The 24,863-nt window shown below is 37.8% G+C and overlaps 1 long non-coding RNA gene across 1 annotated transcript in view; it reads left to right on the forward strand.

The window, feature by feature from the left end:
• The first annotated feature begins 4,639 nt into the window (after positions 1-4,639).
• Positions 4,640-24,863, forward strand: part of LOC136295968 (uncharacterized) — a 74,509-nt gene continuing 54,285 nt past the window's right edge. Inside the window, exon 1 of the long non-coding RNA XR_010722847.1 lies at positions 4,640-4,796. This is a non-coding gene — a long non-coding RNA (uncharacterized lncRNA). The remainder of the gene's footprint in view (positions 4,797-24,863) is intronic.

Genomic DNA, 24,863 nt, shown 5'->3' on the forward strand with positions numbered 1-24,863 from the left:
AGAGAGTATTTTTCCTTAAAATCATTTGTGAGTTTGATCAACGACATTACTTTAAAAAACAAAAAAAATCCCTTGTCTTTAAGCACGATGCTGCCTCAGCATGTACTCTTAGTGTTTCATGCTACTTAAATCTATTTACTTATCCCTCGATGACAGTGTCAAGAGCGGGGGGAGATCCCTGCCCTTCAGAGATGCCACTTAGCAGTTTAAACTCGGCTGCGGCTGTAGCGGCCGTGCCAGCGGCAGGCGGCGCTCCAGGATTTCCGGAGCCGCGGCCGGGGACAGAGGGAATCGCCTAACGTTGTGTTTTCCTAAGCCAACACCGTCAGACGGTGTTTCCCTCTTCTGTCGAAGCCCAGAGTAAACGTCGCCCCTTCCTCCGCATTAAATTCTAAGGGAGGGACAGTAATTTGGGGATGTTTAATGTGGCGCGTTCACTCTGGTTTGTGTAACCTTCCCTGGGAGAAATGCAATTCAATAATACTGAAGAATTGTGATGTGCAAATGAATACCTTATCGTACTTCCTCCCCTGCTATATATCTGTGTAAGTTATCATGGTGGTTTTTGTAGTATATATGTGACTGGATTTTAGCATACAGATTTAAGCAGGAAGAAGACTTTCAGTCAAGTCCAGTTAGTATTAAACTAACACACAAATGTCCAGAATATTTTTATCTGTTAGGGTTAGCATAGCTACTCTCTGCAGCAGACTTTGTTCATAGCTCAGAGATCTTCCGGAAGCATCGCATTTTGTCACTGATGCAAGCAACAATGCAAGTTATATAAAAAATCTGTAGATGCACACTTTAATATCTATGAAATACATAAGTTATGTGAAAAGTTATTATTCCTTTAATGGTAAGATTTTGATTTGACATATATAGCAGCCACAGTGAATGGCAATTAAAATGGGAAAAAGGAAAACTCCGGAAAAGATTTCTCAAGAGCAACTGCAGGTTTTATGGTAGTATTGCAGTAAAAATTTACAATAACCTAATAAATATGGGAAAAGATTCATTACTGAGTGCATGTATTAGGGAAATACTTATGTCTTCAGTGTTAATATAAGGGGTTTGTTCAATGAAAAGACAGAAAATATATGGTTTCTTCTTTTTTGCGGGGGGGGGTTTGTTTGGTTTTTTTGTTTGTTTGTTTTGTTGTTATTTGTTAAGCGTGGATAATGTAAAATACTCTTGGACTATAATGATGAAAAAAGTACTTTAAAATAATTGCTATTTCTATTTTATTAGTGATGTGACTGGTAACAGACATATTTTGAATTAAGCATTTGGCTGTGCAATGCCAAACATGGTGTTTTCAGTAGTGAATCATTCACTCTGTTGCTTGAACACACATTGGTAATGTGTTTTCTTTTTGATTCTCATATTTTCTCAATGCTAAGCTTACTTCATGGTAAAATATACTCCAATTCACACAGTAATAGGTTCTCTCTAAACACCTGGCCCCTGGAACTGTTGCAGAGCATGGGATCAGAACTGGGGAATGTCACATCTCCAGCTCTTGAAATTGAACTATATTAAAACCTATCAGTCTTTCTCTGTAGAAAGCAAAATGAAACCAAAACAAATTGAGCTGAAAATCAATGAAATTTTTCCTGTATTAAACAAATCTTGAAAGTGTACAATTTCTTTTCTCTTAAGTCCTCACTTCACACTCCTTTCTCCAACAAACACCCAGAATCTAAGCCAAAAGATATCTTTCAGTAAGATTATAGAGAGATGGGGGAAGAAAACCCATGTGACTTTGATTTTTTTTTAAAAGGGTTTTTTAAAGTACTGGAGATTTAACCAGCTTCTATTTTTTTTTCTTTTTTTTTTCTTTTGTTTTGGTGGGGGACCACTTGAATTACTTTTAAGAGGTCTGGTATTTGAAATGATAGGCTACCAGTATCTTCTAAAACTAAAGGCCATTAAAATTCCTCACAGAATAACAAGATATGTGGTCACTCATAAGCAGGAGACATTGCAAGCAAAGCAATATGTGTTAATATTACTTCATCCATAATCTTCCAGTGATTCATGCTCCAACTTTGTTAAAGGGATCCTGAATTTAACTTCTGCTACTAAAGAAGTAAATAGAAAGCAATGACAAAATTGATTATGACACTTTTGTCTAATGACAGAGGAATTGAACCAACATCTCAATTCTCTACTTGTGTATTACATTTCCTGATTATTGTAGGGAAAAAATCAAGTCCTAGTCCTGCTGTTGTCAGGTTGCCTGATATTTTAATTTTTTTTTGTAAAGGTTGGAGAAAATTCTAAAATTTCAACTGAAAGAGCAAACAGAGCTGTTGGTATATTTGGACTGAGTTTGAATCTACCCTTAGGGTTGAATGGGAATCATGCTTTGCTTGCAAAAGCATATCCTCTCAAGTGCTGTCCAACAAAGCAAAACATTGCCAGCAAAACATTGTGGACCTTGCAGAGAAGTCTCCGTGTTAGCAGGAGCTCTTGCCGCCGGCAGTGCTGCCGAAAGTGATGACGGTGACACACAAGCTGCTGACAGGCTGACACTGTATATTAGCCTGTGGACAAATGGTCCATGGTCAGACCTCTGTACAAGTCACTCGAGCCACGTTTCATCCTTTGTTTAATGTGTGGGCTTGTACATAGGAGTGGAGTTATTAATTAAGGATTATTTACCTGCCCACTGTTTTCTTCGGGTTGTTAAAAATTCAGATACCTTCCTAAGTATAACTGATTAGGTTAAATGGAAATTATTCTCTTGGAACTAGCAAAATGATGCCTTTCACTAATTTTTGCTGTTACCTATTTGCTGCCGAGGCTGTCATCTTTCACCGTAATCTTAGACTCCCAAACTGATGCTAAATTTTAGTTCTTTTCTTTTTCTGTAAACTCTTAATTCCTGACATTTATTCCAAAGCTCCTGCTAAGGTCTCAGGATGAAGACTTGTCTTTACAAGTCTTCCCTCTCAAGCCACACTTATACTTTCACATTGCTTTCTCTCCTGGAAGCACAAATTCACCAACTTACTAAGGACTTTTCTTCTTTCTTCTTTGAGCCTGTTTTGCATCAGAGTCCTTTATATTGTCCTCAGAAATAAAGCCTCTCTTCCCTACTTACTGTGGCTTTTGGACAGAACATGATGAAGATGAATAAAATATTTTGAAATTTTGTGCTTGAATCGGTTACTTATAATGAAGTAATTAAGTAGTTGATCTCATGCTGTTGTAGAGATTGCTGGAGTGACCAATGCCTCTCTGTCTTGAGGGTGAACTGTAAGACATATGAGACCCTCATTGATATTCCTTTGTGAAAAATAAGTCTGCTTTGTCTAATACTTAAATGTATATTTTGTATGTGTTTTGTTAGACAATAGAAAGTGAATAGGTCAGGCATCTGTGCCCAAGAAAATGAGGGAGAAAATTATTATTTTTCAAAAAAATTTGTGGTTAGTTTCCCCAAAGAAAATAATCCAAAAACATAAAGAAACCTCAGAAACTCAGTGAAAGCTGCTGGATTTCCTAGTTTGTTTGTTTCATCTCCTTGAAATGCTTTTAAGCAACATTTGCTGTTGAGATCTCTGCATGTCACTTCCTTTAAGTTTTATCTACCCAGGCACATTGAGCAGTATCAACAGATACAGTGGACTAAGATCAGTATTAATTCACTGGTGTAAATATTGTAAGTGTTGAGACTAATAAGAAGCTACTTCTATTTTAATTTCTTTAATACTTGTTGTGTTCTACATGTGGCTGCTACAATGCTTTTTTATTTGTTATTTTCCAATCAACTTTTTCTAATTTTCTTTTAGAAATCCACAGTAAATAAACTTATGGTCTAGCTGCAATACTTAATGCTGTGTCCAGCCACTTCTTTTTTTCAGGTATTCACCTTATTTACTTTCACTGTTCTTCAGAATAACATGCTTTAATTCAAATACAACATGTTTTTGTACTTGAATTACTCATTGACTAAATCCCTAGATAAGTTGAAATTGTCAGGAAATCTGTGTTGGTACGATTTCTGTATTCTTAAAGAAAAGACAAATGTCATCGTTATATATCTTTGTAATTTTAAATGAGAAACAAAGCTATATTTTCTATTCTTGTGTCATTGCTTTAAAGACTGAAGAAAAATAGGTTTATCGATCAGTGTGTCTAGCTTTGATGTGTGTCTGAGGTGAAAAAATCTTTAAAGTAAATAGAGAAGTTTTACTACTTCAAATATACAAAGGTAGTGTGGGTTCACGTTCTAGTTACTCGAATTTCATAAATATGCAATTTTAGAACAAAAATTAACAACATAGAGAAGCCAGTAATTTTCATCCTGGTTAATAGAAGTTATGGCACAGTTCTTCCTGAGTCTTCACTAAGCCCTCATATTCCCCTGCAGTCTGTTTTATTCTTTGTGCCAGGTTTGTGGGCTTTAATTGCACTGGGATGGTGTTTTAGTTTGAATAACCTGCCCTCAGCCTGGAAGGGAATAAGGTAAAGCCTTTCATATGGGAAGAGTCACAGCTGCTTGTATTAAATGTAAATAACACTCAGATGAGGAGACAAAAACAAAGAAAATTTTATCTCCCTACAATCCTTTGTTCTCCTTAAGTAGGTGGCTGGGATCTTATTCAGCTGGTCTAGCCTTTATCTCATGGTCTTCTTGATAGTGGGGGGAAAGGGTGGTGAATTCCTCTTCTCTGTAGTATGGCAGAACTAGGCTTCTGCTTTCCCTTAGCTTGATGATTTTGTCTTTTTGTGGTGGGATCCCCGTTAATGCTGCAAAGCTTTCAGGTTAGATGGAATGAAAAGAGGTATGTGATTGTCTTTTTTGTTAATTCATGTGGTATCTATGTGGTTTATTTGCTTTTGCTCAAGCTAGAGGTAAATGGAAGTTTTACATCTGACTTTTTTTTTTCTTTAAGTAAAAGCCTTTCAAATTCTTAGAGCCTTAAAGAAAAACTTGCAAGTGTTACTACAATATGTTATAAGGATACTGTATTGTAGGGCTATTTTCCTAAGACTAATTAATGATGTTTTTGTAAAAATATCCTTTGAAGTGTTTCAAATTCACTCAGGATCACAGAATAGTCTGAATTTGAAGGGTCTCAAAATCAGGCAAACAACACTTGAAACTGGGATATAGAACTGAGGAAAAGACCTGGAACTTCAGGTTCAAGTATACATAATTCCTTGTTTCTGCTTTCCCACTGGGACCCCATAAGTTGCCTTAACAAATGTCAAAACAGACTTCATCAAAATTTATTTCTTTTCATTCTCCTAAGCAGTTTTGTTTCCTTTCAATGTTTCTGAAATTCTCAGCTGCCTGTTCTCTGCAACCTCACACCATAAGTGGCACCACAAAACAGAGGGCCTTCATTACTGCTGAGTTATAAATCCTCTGCATTTCAGTGCTGTCCAGGCCTAGAATTTGGTTCTGCCTTCAGCAATGATGGTTATAAACAGGTTGTAGACTATATTAAACAAAACAATTTAAGGAAGTTGTGAAAAATATGAGAGCAGGGCTAATCCTTAAACCTGGCTAAAACCTAGAGCATGGTAAGAGTGGTGCAAATGCTGATTATCTCTTGATTGGTGGGAAACCAGGCAGTGCTGCTGTCTCAGTGGTGTCCTGGATGAGGAGTTCAACTGTACAGAATGATGAGAGTTTATGATTTTCAGCGTGATCCTGGGAGATAGAGGATGCATGACAACTCATTATTTAGTACCTCTGAGCTCAGTGTCTGGTCCCCATATGTTTAGGAGATTTGAGCACTGTTGTTCAGTTTAAGAAAAGGGATTATAATTCTTTAACTGAATGGCTGCCCTGGCTTTTTATAAACTGCTGAAAACATTCATATCAGGAAAACAGTGAATCTGTTATGAATAAATGTAAAATGAACAGAAGGTGCTCAGACTTTTTTTAGCTAGTAATGATGAGAAATCAGTAAACACATGAATAAGGTGATTGCAGAGCATCCTGTAGATGAGGTTGCAGAAATCCAGCTGACACGTCCCTGAAATGTTCCTTAATTTTTTAAATTTTGTCCTGTAACACCAGATATTTCGCACCAAGGGTAAATGTTTTAGTTCTTGTCACTAATGGCTTTAGCTTTTAAATCCACATTTATGTAATATTTTTTCCTCTTTCTATCGAAAGAAAAAAAAAAGGATGAATGTTGGCCTTGTCTAGATAAGAAAACTACAGAGGCGTTATTTTTTGTGCCTCCTTCCCGTAAAGGAGGGGGGTGGAACAAAAGAAATTGATTCCAAGTACTCTGTCTGGAATGCTGCATGTGTTCTTACAGCAAGCTTCCTGAAATGAACTATTGTAGCTTTATCTTTTATACATAGTTTTTCTCTCTCAGAAGAACAAGCTTAGAAGTCCTTTTTAAAAGATTTTTTTTTGTGTTTAATTCTGTTCTCACGGTTTTTGCTATTACTCTGAGTTTTTTCCTGCTTCAGAAGGAAAATGATGTCACATTGCTTTCATACAACGTATGATTTGACAGTTCTTCCTTTGTGCCCCATGAGGCAGAAGAGAACAGAATGAAAGTGCTTATTCCCGTTTCATTGCACACAGGTGTACAGCAACGGCAGGCAGCCGTTGCCTCATGCAAAGCAATCTGCTGCATCTTGCCCATCAAGGAATAATCTCAGTGTCCTCCTTGCAGGTTCTACAGATGTTACTTATGCACAATGGCTCCTAAACCTCTTGACTGTCTTTTTCAATGCCTAGGGGCTGACCCTTATGTTTCAAAAATATTTCCTGCATGAATGATGATGTGAAGAGAACACTGTGGCTACTTTATTTTTTCCCTAGTACTTACATATACTTAAGTCTCTTAGAAAATTAACCCTGAGAAAACTAACCAAAATTTACCCAATAAAAGGATAAGAAAAGGCTCTAAAATAGAGGAGATTGTATGGATAGGAAGTAATGTTGATTAATTCACTGCTTAAATAGGATTGTGAGCTATGCTCCATTTTTTTCTTTTTTTCCACTAGATAGGTTTTGGATATTTCTGAACTTCTGAACTGATATTTACTGAACTTTTAGCATTTCTTGAGGTATTTAACCTGCCTTATAGCCTGGAGTCAGAGGTGCAGGTGTCTGTTTACTACATTTTTCTAGACCTTTATTCCCTTAATGACTTGTGCAAGGTCTCATTGAATAACGGGTGGTAATTTGGGGAGTTCATTCTTGGATCTCCTGAACTATAGTTCAGAGTCCAACTTGCTGAACTATTCATCTTTCTGTAGTAAAAGGGGAATACTGACAATGCTACTATTGAAACAGTCCTAAAAATAAAGGTCACTGTTTTAAAATTCCTACTCAAAAAAGAAAATCTACTTGGTATTTCAAAGGTGGAAATGGTTGGTGTATTGGGTTTGTGTGGTCAAGCTTTTGTAGCTGGTGGAGCTACAGGGATGACTTCTGTGAAAAGCTTCCAGAAGCTTCCTTCATGGAATGACTCTGCAGACAAAGGTCAGTGGAGGAGAAGGGAAAGAAGGTGCTCCAGACACTGGAGTTGAGATTCCTCTGCAGGCTGTGGTGCAGCTGTGCCCGTGCAGCCCATGGAGGTCAGTGGGAGTGCAGAGATCCACCTGCAGCCCATGGAGGAGCCCATGTTAGAGCAGGTGGATGCCTGAGAGGAGGCTGTGACCCCATGGGACGGAAGGCTGTGATGGACCAGGGTCCTGGCAGGGATCTGCAGACCTGTGGAGGGAGGAGCCTACACTGGAGCAGGTTTCCTGGAAGGATTTGTGACCCCTTGGGGGCCCCATGCTGGAGCAGGCTGTGCCTAAAGGACTGCACCCCATGGAAAAGTGTTGGAGCAGTTTGTGGAGAACTGTTGCTGATGGGATGGACTCACATTGGAGGAGTTAATTGAGAACTCTCTCCTGTGGGGGGGGGACCCCATGCTGAAGCAGGGGATAGACTATTCTCCCTGAGCAGTGGGAAAAACAACATGGAATGGATTGACCATAACGTCCATTCCCCATCTCCCTGCACTGCTGGAGGGGAGGAGGTTGAACTGGGAAGGGGTGGGGGAAAAGGTGTTTTTAAGGATTTATTTTATTTCTCATTGCACTGCTCTGATGTTGTCAGTAACAAATTCAGTAAATATCCCAAATCTGAGTCTGTTTTTCCCATGATGGTATTTGGTGGGATATCTTTCCTGGTCCTTAAGTCATGATTCTTTTGTTTTATTTTGTCTCCCATCCTGCTATGGAGGAGAGTGATAGAGTGGGTCTGGCACTTTGGTGGGTCTAGCATCCAGCCAGAGTCAGCCCACTGCAGTTAGAAAAGACCTTTAAGATCACCAAATTCAACTGGAAGACTGACTGCTCATCCAAGAGAATACAGGTGCTAAAATCACAAAATATTCGAGTGAGACTGGGATTGTCTGTCTCTAGTTTATAATTTTTCTCTTTCTTTCATGTAGTGTTATCTGTCACTGAGAAATAACTTGTACAAACAGAAACAAATGTAATTTTTGCTAGGGTTTTCAGCACTCTGCCACAAATTTTGTACAGATTAAAAAAAGCAGCTGTAACTAAAGAATGTGCAAGCAATTTGCATTTTCTTAGGGATGCTCTTTTTTAAGGCAGAGGAAAGGTGTTTTGGTTTTTGAATACACAATTCGCCTCTAGTATTAATGAAATTATTTAAGTTTGTTTAAGAGTTTGGCATTTTAACTTGCCTGTTTTAATTCCTCAGGCCAATATGGGATATAGAAAAAATTTTTTTAAATCCCAGACTGTTTTGTAATAATACTTTGATGTTCTATTAAAGTCAAAACACAGACTTTAAATTTTATAATAGGAAAAAAAGTGTTTTACTGACAACATTTGCAATGAGACAAACTTAAGTTAACAAAATTATCCAAATCTAAACAGCTAACAACTTATAAAACAGCTTACAGGGAGCAAAAGGGGACCAAAAAGCTATTTGGCCACATGTAGCAGCTAGTGGTTTCAAAACACCATTTCTCTATTAGGTCTCTTGCAAATCAAAGGTCTCACAAAGTAAGCATCTGTAGTAGTTGTGTTCCTCCAGCAATTCCCATGCCCTCTCCAGTGTAAGAAGAGAAACTTGTGTAGTTGTGATTCCACTGTTGCACTTCAGTGTAAATGGATGTTGACTGCAGACAATATGCTGTGAACTGTGACAGCAGGGAGCTGGATGCTGCTTCTGTTTTTTTGAGGTTTTCGAAACTGCTGCTAGGAGAACTGCAAGGAGTAAAATACAGAAGGAAGAGATAGAGATAGTGACAAAACAACTACTACAACCATATTTACTAGTTTGTTGCTTATGTAAGATTCATATTTATACTATTCAGGGGTAAGGGTAGATGCCTGTCAATGTATATCAAACTAAGATCTTCACAGTGCTGTGAGGACTTTTAATTTACTATTATTAAAACTTTTCTGAATGTTCACAGAGAAATTCTACTAAGAACTGCTACAAAAATTAATATTGGTTGCGATTTTCTTTTATATAAAAGTCTTGCAAGTCTGGAGAAGTTCCAGGAAATGGGAAGATCTCATCAGCACTTAAGCAAAATAGACAAAATAACCTCGGTAACTGGGCTGGTTGCCTGGACACCGCCACTAGACAAGATGATTGAGACTGATTTGGGATGCAATCAGACAGCAATGTTAGCACAGCTAATGCCAGTCAGCATGGTGCTATGGAAAGCAGGTTGCCTGTTGTATTTTTTGTTGAGTGAGATTGGAAGTGCTAAGTGAGACAGCCTTTGCTTACATTCACATGTGACGTGGTGCTTGTATGCAATGTGAATTTATTGAAGCAACATATGTGCTGACAGCAGATATGAAACAAATTAGAATTATGTGGATGTATATAAAAATAAGATGTGGAAGCATCCAGTAATTATTCTCAAATCAGGGAATTCAAGTAGGACTTGTTCCTTTTTGGAACAAGTATTGGTATTTTGTTGTGGAAGCATAAAAGTCATTGCTGGCTTAAAAGGGGCAGGGAGGAAATGAAAAATGCTGGCCCTGTGTGCTTCTGAAATGGACAGTGAAATGGACTTGAAAGCAGTGAGGTTTTGGGATGCAATGTATTAGCAGTAATAATTAGTTAAGAGAGTATTTTTGGAGACTAAATACATGTGCACACTGAAATAGAAATCTCCAGGTACACCTATAAATGCATTTATAAAAGCAACAGTGGCAAATATCTGATCAAAATTTCTCCTTATAAAGACATCAGTATGTTATTACTGTATGCAATGTGAATTTCTTTTCCCCATTTGTATGGGCATGCAAGTCACAGAACACTAGCACTGTTAAGAATGCCTGTGTTCATTAGACAATAATTAGTAGGTAACTGTGAACTCACACGTTCTCTCTATTGTGGGCTAACCTAGAGGCTGCCAGATTCCAGAGACCTTGTTTCCAGCAGGCACACAAATATTCCTGTGGCTTTATCTCCACCTGGTCTGGTTTGCACAGCTCCTTTCTGATGCTGGTGTGTGCTAGTGGCCTTGTACAGGTTAAGCTGAGTGCTGTGGCCTGATTTCTTCAGTCCGTGGGGATCCAGTGGGACCATCAGTCTCGGGAGCTTATCAGTCTTTGGGAGATGCTCACACACTACCTTCCTGCAGAAGCCATGGAAACATTAGTTATTTGTTTTTCAGAGCCTTCAGCTGCACCATATGTTTCATCTCTTTCTGAAAATATAACACCACTTTTCAAAACAACTTTTATTGTATTTAGAAAGACTAGAAAACAAGAACCTCTGCTGCCCAAAGCTTAACTGATGTTTTTCATTAAAAACCTCCAATTTTCTTGTGATTTTTGCCAAACACCAACAAAAATTCATGTACGCTGCTGGCAAATTGGAGAGCTAATTTATATAGTTACATTTGTGCAAGGAGATGCAAAAGCTTTCAGGTATATTGAAGCTGTGGTAGAGACAACATTTTTCCATTTCAGAGAATGAGCAAAAATAACTTGGAGAAAGAAAAGCTATGTGCTTACTGAAACTGTTGACTCATTCTTTAAGGGGAAAGCATCTCAGTTATAAGTTACCTGTCAGTCTTTCTACTCTCTGTTTTGTTGATTTGGGGAATTTTTAATGTTTAAATTTTGTTTCAGATTTCAGTCTCATCTCAAAATTGGATTTTGAGTGGTTACTAGTTGTAGACTGCCATATCATGATAATCCATTAAAAGCCATGGGGAAAAGGTTGGTAATATCATAAATTTACAAATCTCTGAAACAAATCTCTTCAAGTTTTACAGCAGTTGCTTCAAGTAGGAGCAGCTTCCTCAGTTCTCTGTGAACTGGGTAAAACTTCCCCAAAGGTGGTGTCATTACTGTTCATGAAGAGGTTAAACCCTTTTCTGGCAGTTTGAGTTACTTTGTTCTAAACATATTGTCAAACATAGGGCACTGAAACCCTGATCAGAAAGAGACCTGTAAAGATTTTTTTTTTTAATGGAAAATAGCACAGAGAAGCTGCAGAAAACAAAATGAGTGGTCAAATAAGCTGTAGAAATGTCCCTCAGGGAAAAAAAACCTCATAATGTCATTGTTGTAAGTGCTGTCTGGAAAGGTCCTTTAAGTAAGGAAAACAAAACTATAGTTTGCCTCTTTTCCCTGAATGTGGAAGAATTTGGACTATGGTTTTTTTTTTCTTTTTTTTTTTTCTTTTTTTTTTTAATGCAGTGAATGTAGGAAATTATTGTATAAATATCTTTTGGAGAGTGTTGTGAGGGAGGTGGGAATTATTTCCTAAAAACAATGGAAATAAACTTTTGTGCTACTACTACAGTGCTGCTTCAATAGATCAGATATGCCTGAGCTTTTTCAAAAATTGTGGAGAAAGGGTGAACGAGATTGTATTTCAAGTCTGAATTTATTCATTATATAATGTCCATAAACATCTTCAACTAAGCATTGATGTTTTAAGCTTTCATAGGGATCAGTGAAATTTATTTATATATTTCTGAGATATGGAGCCATGGTATAAAAGTGAGCCACAAGAGTCAGCTTAAAATATAGACAGCTTGCAAAAAAAGTGAACACCACAGGGCATGATTTAACCTAGCTTGAAAATCCTTGCTTTGTCATAGCTTTAAGTAGATGGCAAACTTTAAAGGTTAAAAACTGGATTTTACAGAAAACAGTCTTTTCCCAGAAAGCTGGCATGAAAACTGCTGGTGTTGATTGTTGTTGTCTTGATGCATCTTTGGTTATTTATGATTACTGTTATTATTGGCATTATTATCTCCAGAAATATTTGCACATGATATGGTTCATAACAACCAGTTGCAGGCACCAGTCCTTCAGAGCACTGTGAAACCACTTGAACACTTGTAAAGGTTACTACAGCCTGGAGAAGTTGTGGCTGAAAAAAACAATCCTAGGGCCTTTTATTGCCTTGAGAAAGAAAGGCTGTTATTTGTTTGCTGGGTCTGTCACCTATAAAGGAACTGTGGCCTGCAGATGGTAGCAAGAGCAGCTGCAGCATCAGGCGCTGTTTGTCTTTCCACACCCCTTCTGGCCTTGTCCTGCAGTAAGAGAGAGCACAACCCATCCCCGTGCCAGCTACTGCTATCGCAAAATGACAGGTGGCAGTCACAACCAGTGGGACAAATGGGAGTTGCTACTTGTGAGCAGTGGTTCTGTGAGGCAGGGGAGACAATTGGCAGGCAGGGTGCAGCAGAAGACAGGGCTACCCTAATATGAAGCTTCCTAGAGTATGGACTTATGTCACTTTTCCAAAGTCAATCCCTAAAACAACAACAAAAAAAAAACCCCAAAACAAACCAAACAACAAACCCTCACTTAAAGGCAAAACTCTGCCTTTTTCAACTGCTGTAACAAGATTGATTATATGTTCTTCTACTGTTCCTTGTAGAAAGTGCCCTACTTCAAGCCTTTGTTCTCCTTTTTCCTGAACTTAACTGTAAAAATACATGATGTTTTATGACAGAAATGTGGTACTAATCTAAATAGGATCTTTCATAGAAATTGGTGAACAGGACCATATATCTTTCTGTAGACAACTAAGTATTGGATGTTTAGTTGAGAAAAGTCCCCAGAACATCAACTACATTTCCAAAAGCAGTCTCTAAAACCCCTCAACATTTAGTGTAAAGGTTTTGTTTCCTTTTGTGGTTTTATTCTGCCTTCTTTTTTTTTTTTTTAAATAAAACTTTTAAAAAGTGGCATAAAGAGTGGGAGATTTTGAGGAAATAATTCATATCTACGGGACACCGAGGCAGATTAAATACCTACAGGAGTTCTTGCAGCTCAGGTTTTACACAAATAGCAGGGGTCAATCTTGTTAGAAGGATAAATGTGAGAGCTCCACAGCAATCACTTGGTTATCACATGGTTATCACTTCTAGTGTCCAGGATGGATTTAACTGTTAAGTGTAAGGCTCTGTTACCCCCTGTTATTCCTCACTGGGGGGCATTAGATTCTGGGAAAAGTGTTTTTTGATTTTTGATGAAATGAGGCGAGTGTGGGGACAGCTGTGGTTTGACTGCAGCACGGAAACATGCGTGCACAGCATCAAGCAGGACCAAAGAGTAGGGGTGAGGGAAAGGGCCAGATCTATATTCCTCAGTAAATCCATGTCTGCATAAAAGAATTTCTCTGAAATCCTGTAGACTGGAACTGCTGCCAACAGGCAAGAGCTGGTGATTAAAGAAAATAATCCTTGCCTTTTGATGGCTTGTTCAGAATTTGTGCAGAGGATGAAGCACAGCATCAAGTGCACCTAAAAGGCAAAATAGATATTTTCTGTTGGCTGACATTTATTCTTATTTTCTTTCATTAGAATGGCTTTAAACATCCATTTGCTCAGGATTTTGTGTGACATTATGTGTGTGCTTCACATGTCTGTAAAAAGAGAGGTAACCTTTACACCCATCACTTTTGCACAATATTTACTCAGTAATGCCCTCATGAGTGTAAAGACTCTGGGACTTGTAAATGAAAGGATTGTTGTTGAAACTCCATATGCTCAACCTTAATTCTTTCTGCATTGGAATTACATATGTTCCTAGCTTAAACCATGCTTTTCCAGTGGCTTAGAATAGTCTGGCTGATTTTAGTAGCTTGTTGAAGTGGGATATGGATGTATTGTTATAAAATTAGCAGTATTATTGACTTTTCCAATTCTTCTTTCCATTGGGAAAGTGGCTGTTTTCTACCATATTAGATGTTGCTTCTACCTCACCTGAGGCATTCTGTGTTTAAAAAATGGTAGTTAGGCATTGAAAGAATCCTTAATAATTTGTAATTACTCTTATGATATTTATAACCAGGGTGATTTTTGTCTGCCTTTTGCTCTCTGTAATTTGAGGGTAGTAGTGTGGGATGGGAGAGGTTAAGGTTCTCAGGCTACTGCTCCCTATAGATGTTAAGAAATCACTACTGGGGATACTCAATTCTACTAAAGAATGCTGCTTCTCTTGCATTTTGCTGTGGGTCAGTTCACTGAACATCTCCTGAGATCCAGGCCAGCCAGAAAACATGCTGTCTCCATGATATTATGCTGCAAGGCTTAGAGGGACATGAGAGGGATCTTCATTACCTGTCACACTGGCTTGGTAGGGAATCCACTCAAATTAGCAGGTTGATTTTATGCAGAGGAAGATGGAAAGAAACCTGGGTCTGTGTTCTGACATCCTATGCTCCTCAGGTGGGCTGAGTTGGCCCTACTGCGTGATTTTTTTTTTTTCTGTGTGGCTTTGGGAATGTTTGTTGTTGTTGTTTTTTATTATTATTATTTATTTTTAGCATTTCCAGACAACCGTTTTGAATAGGATTTGGCTGTCCCAGACCACACTGTGTGAGGATAGTGTGAAGGACACCCTACTTGCCATTTGAAAGATTTTTACTCTGTTCAGAAAAATTTTCAAGCTAAAATGTTGCTTTGCAATGACAATGAGTGAAACTGAAGAAAGGGGTGGGCACAAACTGTACAGGACTGCTCCTGTGTCCTGTTATGGGTTGTCTGAATCCTGCTGCACATCTCAGTATAAACTGCATTTCAGTCTCTTTTCAGGCACTGCAACATAAGCCTCAGCTGTCTCAGTAGGAGCTGAGTCCTGAAAAGACTCTGCATCCTAAGGTCAGGATCCTGGGGAGCCTATTTGTAGTCAAAGGCTTTCTGCAACAAAGGCAGCTGATCTTTGCAAATGTGCAGTAGGATTTCTTTCCCCCGCCCCTCCTTTTGAGAATGATGGTTCCCTAGGATTAAAGGTGTTGCTTTCTGGTGTGTTTCAGAGAGCCAATGTTGATTTGTTTGGTTTTGCGTTAGGCTCTTTTTTTTTTTTTTTTTTTTTTTTTTTTTTTTTTTTTTTTTTTGTTCCACCTTCCCCACCCGCAGCTGTTTCCTCAGTTTGGAAAATAAAGGAGTAGATGAATCATCATTTCAGCTTTCCGATCCTTATTTTACCTGCAATTTTCACAGCTCCTAATAAGCTGTAGGACTAAACTGTTGAGATTCCTAACAGGGAGACAAGACAGTTCTATGACAAATCAAATCTGTGGTGCTGTCTCTCATGGGGTAGGTTTCACTGACTCTAACTCCCAGAATAAGCATCAGTGATCTTATTGATACTGGCCATCAATAACTTAATTGGATTTGACTGTATACCGGTTAAATCCACTACTGTGTGCTTGCTGTTTTTCACAGTATGTCTTGTTCAAAACAGCATTGTTAGCTGTACAAATTTAATTTATGTTAAATGACATTTCAGCCTTGTGGATAGCTGCCTACAGGAAATATCCGAGCAATTCCTTCCTTCTTTCTCTGAGAATAGAGTGGCGGTGTGGGTGGTAATGAATATTTAGAGTGTTTTTATTAAAAAAAAAAAAAAAAAGAACAAAAGAAACAGCACCCACAACAAAACACGCTTTCTAACAGCATTCATTAGAATTTAATTGAAATTTTATCAAGATTAATGTGGTTAAGCACTACATTGCACTAAAGCCAAGGGGGAGCTTCCAATGGTCTGTGGAACTACACCAAGAATGGATTTGGCATGTTTTCTACATATTTACTTGAGGCTGTTTGGGGCAAGGACACTCAAAAGCATGAGTTTAGACAGCACAATGGGGAGAAGAGTACATCTGTAGTCCTTGTGGCACTTTACAGAATTCTTTGGTTTCATTTTGCATTTGTTTTCTGAATACACATGTAAATAAGTGATTTTTTTTTTCTGGAAGAATTTTATAGGCAAGGAAAATTTTACAGCAGCTGTGAAGGGACTGCACATAACCCTGGAACAGTTATTCTGTATCAAGAAGTGCATTGTAGAGGAAGTGGTCTCCTAAGACTGTGAATCCATGGCAAAACTCCTTTGTGCTTAACTTTTGAAACAAATAATGGCTCCCTACATAGTAATAATATGCTTAGCAAAATTTTGATTTACATTCACAACTTTTGTTCTAATCTGTAAAGCCGTGGGAGCCTTGTGAGGGGTGTAAGTGACCTAATGAAAGGCTGGAGCTGTTTAAACAAAGCAGATCCTGTTCTTGCCATGCAGTATGGTTTCAAAGTAGGGCACTTGGCTGCAATGCAGAGAAGTTTGGTTTCTTGCCATAAAGCAATTCTGTGATGTTTGGGAAATCTCTCCTTCCTGTATGCTTTGTTTATCTTTCTGAAAATTTATAATGATCTCTCTTGTATCACCAGGAGCTTCAAACTTTAAAATCTAGTTAAAACAGGCTATATTCTTCAGAAAACCTGCTTACACAGGATGTCGTGGAACAGGGGGCTTTATGCATGGCAGCCTGTTGCTTTGGAGACAGACTGATGTGTTCTGTATTCTGCTCAGTTTCTTTATTTAGAAGAGTCAAATATTCTGATGGTTAAGATACAATATTTTGCATGTTGGAGCAAAACACTCTGATCTGAACCTTGCAGGCTGCATGGTTTGTCTAAAAATTTATTTTGAATTGTTTTAGACAGTTTTTTTCCTTTAACTTTTCTGGGTCTCTTCTTGGAGAGACCGAGAGATCCATTTTCTGACCTCTCCTGAAATTTGATTCCTAATAAAAAGTTAACCTTTCATTCCAGAGCATCATGAATCGTAATGCTTAGCAAGGCCACATTCCCTCCTGTCTACCTAACCCTTAAAAGCCCTTGTTGTGCAAGTCCTTTTAACATCCATTTATTTGAGGAGGTCCCAGGGACACCCTTTGTTCCCTTTCTCCAGCTAAGCCACCTGCTACTCTCTTTTGAGACTGTCTTTTCTTATCTCATTATCTAGAGCCTTCCTGAGGAAATGTTTGTCTAATGAGGCTCTGGCACTGCACAACAAAAAGGGGCTACTTAAGTCTTTTTAAACAAATATTCAGATTTTAGTAACTCCACAGAGCAGCTAGTTGTCAGTAAATACAAACTGGTACCTTTTTGAGGAGGAGAGAATTAAAATTTGACACTAAAACAAGTAAAAGTCCTTTGTGACATTGCTGATGGACTGCAGCATCAGAATTCTAGAAACATCTGTATGATTATTGATAACTTATTTTTTGTGCTAGATGCTATGTGGGCTAGTAAACTCATAAGCTTTTCAATCACATAAAAGTTCCCTAGATTGAATCTGGAAGAAGGGTAGCAAGAGGTTGATTCTCAGAGCTTATTTTATTTCCTTAAAAATAAAAACTCATAAGGAAAACCTCTTGCAAAATTCAGATTGTTCTTAGCTACTCTTTATCAGAATAGTCTCTGGGTCATGATTGTCCTTGGGATTGCACTCAGCAGCTGTGTACATATGTAATAAATTGAGGAATTCCTCCTTCCTGGAAAGTCAAATGGCTCAATTTTCTCATGAAACAAAATTAATTCTGTGAGTTTTAAATCAAATGCAATGAATACACTCGTACTGCAGTGGCAGTAGTGGTGTTGTACCCTCCCTTGTAGCCAGCGTTGAAGGACACTCAGATTAAGAGCAGATCAGCTTGGTTCATGCATTTTTGTTGTGTAAGTCAGAACACAGACCAAAATGATAGTTTACTCAGATAAATGGAGATTAAAACCCCAAGCTCTCTTCCTGGATTTGACAAATATTTGAGTCAAAACGAACTAGGGGGCACAACACAGGAATACCACGTGTTTCATGGCAGAAATATATGCCAGGGAAGAGAGAGCAGAGTCAGTTTCTCAGTTTAATTCTGTGAGTTTTGTAAATGTTACATGAAAGGATCTCAGAAGGCATCTCCACAGCACTGCATTTCTATTCAACCAAATTATTCCTGAACTGGACTTGGCAGTTATTCTTGCAAAAACTCTGAATCAGCCATTTGTAGTTTTTGATGGATAAGCTATTTTCAAAAGTAGGATTCCTAGGCATCCTAATTTACAGTCTAAACAGTTCTGTGCTAAGTACTAGTGAGTGTATAATGTTTTGTCACAACTGAGCATGATTTTTCATACTGAGGTCATCATGACATTGTGATTAGTCAAGTTGGTGATATTATAATTTTTTAAGCTTTTCTGAAGTTTGTGCTCTTTTTTCAAGCTGATCAACTTTTCTCTTTTTTTTTTTTTTTGAGCTGTCAAAAACACTTGCAACCACAGCTGGATCCCTTTTATGATAATAATTTTGCATTGCAGCAAACTACTACTCTTTAATAAGGTCTAAGATTTTCTGAAATATAATCCTAGTGTAGAAACACACAGAGTCAGACATTAATACTTCCTTGTTACATATTACTTCCGAAAATATGCCACTGGAGACAAGAGAATGTCCTACTCTCTGAAAATGAACAGCTTTATGGTAGTTAACATAGGCCAGAAATTAAATTCTGGATAAGCCACTTCTCTTTACCCTGCTCCTTCTGGTAAGAGAGGGACAACGTAGAGACTACGGGTTGAGATAACAATTTACTGAAAGCAAACCAGCAATGGAGAAAGAAAAACACACTCTGCCCCCTCTCTGAAACCAGGACAAGCTTGTAATATGAGTCTCAGTCTCATATAGTGGCATAAAATCCCTTGAGCATAAGCCAACATCCCTTTATGTGGTCAGAGACACCTAAGCAAGTCTACTGTTATCTTTTTACCATTTTGCATGTTCTCTTGTCTCTGGTTTGGTAATGATTAAAACTATGTTATAAAGCTCTTCACACATCGTGTTATACATGGTTAGGCTCCCGTGGGGCAAAGCTGCTTGGCACATAAGATTTAAGAAGAAAAAAGGAAATTAAAAAATAGGAAACACCAAGTCCAGGCTCTGGGAAATGTGTGTTCAGTGGTGACATCAAGATAACTGTAAAGGGAGTCTACCAGAATAAAGTCTATTTATAGAAAGTATGTGTCAGGAGCACAATGCACTGAATAGAAGAAGAAATCTTTGAGCTAGCAATGTGCACAGTGGCAGATATATATATATATATAGCAGTCTTCTGTGCTCTATAGAGGTTTTCTTGCTTTTTTAAAGTGAATTTATTTTTTGAGAAAGTTGGTATAATAACACTATTAGAAATAAAAATTCTTTATCTGCCTGCAAACAGGGGAAAGTATGAAGAAATGTCATGTTCAAGCTTTTTTTGTTAGCACTTCTTAACCTTTTTTAAAGGTACTATGAGACAGATGAAACCTTGTGAGTTTTACACAATCATTTTAAAATTCTAGCATTTCAGGGTGCCCATGGAGAATGTCTTTGTCCAATGCCCTTCTATTTTCTTGGCTAGTGTCCATGGCTTTGAATGAGGAACATCTTAGAGCATTTTTATTGGGGCTGAAGAGAACTTTAAATTGGAAATTTGCAATGATGGCAGTGCTGTGAAGCAAGCATCTAAACAAGCAAAAAGGTTTCAGAGGAATTGTAATGTCTCCAGTTTACCAGGTGTATTCTTGCTTTTGGAGGTATGGGTAGGCTTTAAAAAAGCTAAATTTGGTAACAAGCTTCTCTCCTCTTCCTTCAAAGGCCCTAATAAAGGAAAGAGACAGAGGGACAAAGTCGCTATGACCTGTTTCTAAAATAACTTGGAGATATCCCATCATGAAATGTTGCTGCAAAAGACTAGGTCTCAAAATATTTTGTTCACTTGAAAAAATGACTAGGAGTGATCAAATTGAGGTCTTGGAATAGTGTATGACCTAAACATTTCTGCTAGTTTTCCATACTGCTTCAGTCCCTAACCTGATGGCTGTCACCTGCTGGGAACTGCATTATTTCTGAAATGTTGTGCTATGAAAACAACTCAGTTTGCTTCAATAAAGAAAACCAAAACCTTTGCATTTAAAAGAAGGCACTGAGCATTTTTTCTTTCACTGTTCTCTCCTCTTATGTCGACTACATCTTTGCATATTGGTTTGGTTACAAAATCTTTATTTTTTCCTCCATCTCTCTTTCAGCCAGGTTAATGCTCATGTTTGTCTTTTTGTTGCATTTGCTTTTAATTACTGTAGTTGCACAAATTAGTCATAACATAATTTTTTTATTATTATGCCTATTGTGATAAACTAGTACAGAGCATTGTAGGTCAGTGTTCTGCACCGCAATTAATTTTGCGGTGACTGGGTTTTAGCATCAGTAGTACATCTGTGCTCTAGAAGATGGTAGAGGAGTTGTTTTACAATTGTAATTGCCAATGAAATATGAGAATTACCTGTGAAGGCATCAGATAACACCTGGATCCAGATGTTCCTTTTCTACTTTATGCATCCTTCCCTTCAAAGATGAAGTTTCAGTATCTGTAGTGCGTGAACTGACACACGGTGGGGGAAGTTCTTGATCTAAAGAGCCACCTTTGTTTAAATTATTAATGAAACTCGTCTTGACCCAATGAGTGTGGCAAAGTAGGGGATCTTTTCTCTGTCTCTTAATTAGTCCAAATTAACCCAACATGCTCTTAGATTTTATGTTCAGGATATTCATCAGCAACTGAAGGAATCAAAAGCCTGGGTTTTTTTGTAGCAACTTCATTTGGAATATTTACATTTCCATTGAGGAAAGTTGTTCCTGCACACGCATTTTTAGATGATCAGGAAAGATTAGTAAGTAGTAGCATTAAGACAGCAGTTGAACAAAGTACAGCCTCTAAAAGTCAGAGGAATAATTAAGAGTAGCTGAGCAAAGCACAATTTCAAGTGTATTTGTGCCCAAGACCTTTGAGAGACCATTTGAAAGAGAGAAAATGTAGCTGAAGAGCTTTAAGTCAAGATCTCAGGACTGTTAAGACTCTGCGTGACTTGGGGTGCTGGCAGTGGAGCCCAGAATGAGCCACTTAAACTGACTTTCCACAAATGCAAAGAAGGTCTCCTTGATTCCTTTTCTATCAGCACAAATATCTCGAATTTGAGAGGACAGTAGAGATGGGTACCTTAAAGTTGGATAATGTAATATGTATATTCTGTGAATGCTGTAGTTATAAAATATGTAACATAAATGAGAAATCTGATAGAAATGAAATTGTAAGTCTGGCCTGGGTCTGAAGTTGAATATATGAAGTAAAGAAAATCTAGGGCTTCACATTAACCAAACAAAAAGAGAACAAAATATTGCAATGAACATCTGTCCTTCTGTTACACAGAATAGTGTGTGGAGACTGTAGGGAGAAAAGAGAACAATGTGTTTTTGCTAGACTTTGGAATTCAGGATTTCTTTCATTCTGGCGTTTCACCAGTTCCCTTTCAGCTTCAGACTGTTTCTGAACATAAGCGATTCAATTATTTTTCTTGAACTGACATTGTTCAGTCTTCCTTCTGCTTTCAGAGGGAAGTCATTATATGAGGATAAAGGCTACAGTTCAGTTGTCATAAGGGATACATAAGTTCCCAGGATTCCTTGGTTTTGCACAGTTGAGTGTTTTGTGCAGGTGTTGTGGAAACACGTTATGAAGGGAATTTGCAGCTCATCATCACTTGAGTCAACCAGGTAGTAAAACTTGATAAATGGAGCCTGAACAGGAAAAGAGATAATTTTCTAAGAATGAGACTAAAACCTGAACTGCCTGGAAATAGGAGAGAAATGAACATGTAAAGGAATTTTTGAGAAGCTGATAAAGAGGAACTAAAAAAGAGAAGTACAGGAGAGGTAAGCTTTAGTTTAAGTTTATTAGTTAGTCAGGGAGTACAGGTAAAGGGGTAACTATTAAGTAAGTAGGCACAAACCTTGTCTGACATGATCAGAGAGAACACAAAAGCAGCACAGAAAAAGTTATGAAGGGGAAAATAGGTCAATTTAATCATCAAGTACTTTTTTACCACTGACCAAATGGCAGAGAGATATCACTGCAGAATCCTTCACAAAGACATAATATGGTATAGCTTATATCAATACTAGTTTATATTATTTGAGTATCACTGGTCATATTTGAATTGTGAAGTCAAAAACTGTAAAAATTGTTAAGCATCAGTACTGCTATAGTGTTTATATTTATATATATATATATTTATATTTATATTTATATTTATATATATATATATATATATATATATATATATATATATATATATATATAGTGTTTATATTTATATACTGCCCTCTGCAGTTTTGTATTCTACTCGGAGCCGTGTGTACCCAGGGCAGTGCACTGCTGCAATACAGAAACCAACTGCTCTGGCCACAGGGAGAAGAAGAGGGAAGAGTTGGAGGTGAACTGTGTTCACTTTCTTCTTGCTTCTTTTTTTCTTACTCTATTTTCTCCCCGCTCTGTATGCAGCCAGAATCCCTCTCCCTGCCACCCCAGCAAAGCGACAGAGCAGAGAAATGCTCAGCTCAAGGGGTCTGAGTCGGACTGAGAGTGGGAAGAAAGGAGCTATTTATTTCACGGGAGGATTGGGATCCAGGTGCTGCAGACAGCAGTGTGCCTCTGTTTGTTTTGGAGAACAAATTCCATCCTCTCTCCTCTCTTGTCCTTCCACCCACAATATCAGGTCAGACATCAGGCAGGACATTTGAAGTCACAAAAGGAAAAGCTTACATTTTCACCTTCTTTCAACCTTCAGTTATCCTAAAAGTTAAATGGTATTACAAAAGGATATTTTGGTATCCATGTGGCAGAAGATTTAAACATTGGGCTTGGGCAACTCCCTCGATGTACTGAGACTCTTGGAATAAATCATGTCTTGCTCATGTTAAGTTTCCTTATGTATCATTTGTATGAGCAATGCATCTACCTCATAAACTGGCCTCTTTTTAACTGGTGAGTTTAGAAGAAATTTTGGATTGGCAGGATAGAGGACAAATGAGACAGAATTGGTAGGTAGGAGCCTTGTGCCCTGCTGGTAACAAATGCTTTCTACTGTGTGTTTTTGGCTGTTGTCTGTCCTATCCTTTGTTCTTCCTTTCAGGCCAATGAAGCAGAAGCGAGAGAAAGAAATACATGTGCAGCTCAGAAAGCTGCATTAAAAATAAAGAGGTTGAAATGAAATAATGTTGAAGTTATTCCCTTTTTTATTTGCTGAACTAATAACTTTTCTTGAGCAAAGTCACTTGAATAACCAATATAAAAGATAGACATGAACACTAAATCTAACCTCCCATATAAAACTGAAGGGTTTAGTGATTGAAAAATATCTTTTGATTTACCTAGGGTATTTTACTTCTATAAAATTCCTTGCCTTCTCTAGTTTCCATGGGTGCTGAATTGTTTCTGTCTTTTGTTTTTGTAGCAAACCTGAATTTTAAAATTCCATAAAGAGGAAATCAAAATTAATTCAGGCTTCCAGGCCTGATACTGTCCACTTGTTCTCATACAAGCAGTATAATTTATACACATAAAAGCAGTTCAGCTCATAGGTGAAAAAAATCAGATTACAGTTGCAGAGTGTTTTATCACAATACGGAGAACTCATTTTATTGCCATACCTTTTGTGGTTTTTTTTTTCCTTAATGTTTTTTTAAATTTAACTTCTAGTACTCTTTGTTTCCCTTTTCTTGAAGAGAATGTAATAGTTATTTATCAACTTTTGATGCTAGCATTAGAAAAGCACAGACAATTGCATGTCTATCTCAGACCTTCATCTTCATCTGAATAAGACACATTGATTATACTAAAATATTTATCTGCCTCATGTAAAGCATGATAAACTCCCTGGGAAACGGAACTGTAGGATATGGTATGAGACATGAGAAGCTATCAGCTCCTTTGCTCTTAAACAGCGTTTCTCTTCCAGTACATTGCCAGTTCCATGTGAGAAATCTGCTTCAGGTGTTGGATGATGAAATCTCAGGTGCTCAGGTCAGTGAGGATTCATTTGTTTGGCCAGTTCACAAGGAAACAAGGACATATACATATAGATGAGTCAAATTAGTCTCCTAAACAACTGTTGATGTAAAATGTGTACGATCAAACCAGTATGAATTTGCTGATCCAGGTAATGGGTTTCACATTTCTCTTTAATTTATAATGACTTTCATATGAGCAGGCAGACAGGAAACACGATCATTTTGACTGGCCAAATCAGATGTGATTTTTCCTAACTGTGAGTTAAAAAAATTTATAGTTGTGAATTTCAGTAGATTTTCTGTTTGGATCATATTAAGTAGCATGTAGTGATAGCAAGGTAAAAGAATGTCTTAAATGGTTTGTTAGTTTGGGGGTTAATTTTGGTTATTTAAAAGTCTGCTTCAGTCACCCTATTCCCTTTCCTGGTACCTCAGAAACAGCACCTACTGTGGGCTTCAAACTCTGTTTGATGTGGACAGTGGCAAAAAACAGATGAAGTTTGTTGGTATTTTTTTGGTTTTATGTTTTTGTTTTTTTAAAAAGTGACCGGCTAAAAAGTATTGAATTCTGAATAGAGTTGAGATCACAGTTTTCCCTGTGGTGAGCCACACATATATTGCCTTTCAGGGATGGTTACTGTCAGATAGAGGTGGGATATTCCTAGAGCAAGAGTTGGGTTCCAGCAGAGAATTGTTAAGGT

This window comes from Chamaea fasciata, unplaced genomic scaffold (assembly GCF_029207755.1).
Source record: "Chamaea fasciata isolate MVZ Bird 193981 ecotype frontalis unplaced genomic scaffold, bChaFas1.0.hap1 SCAF_1, whole genome shotgun sequence".
Lineage (NCBI taxonomy): Eukaryota > Metazoa > Chordata > Aves > Passeriformes > Sylviidae > Chamaea > Chamaea fasciata.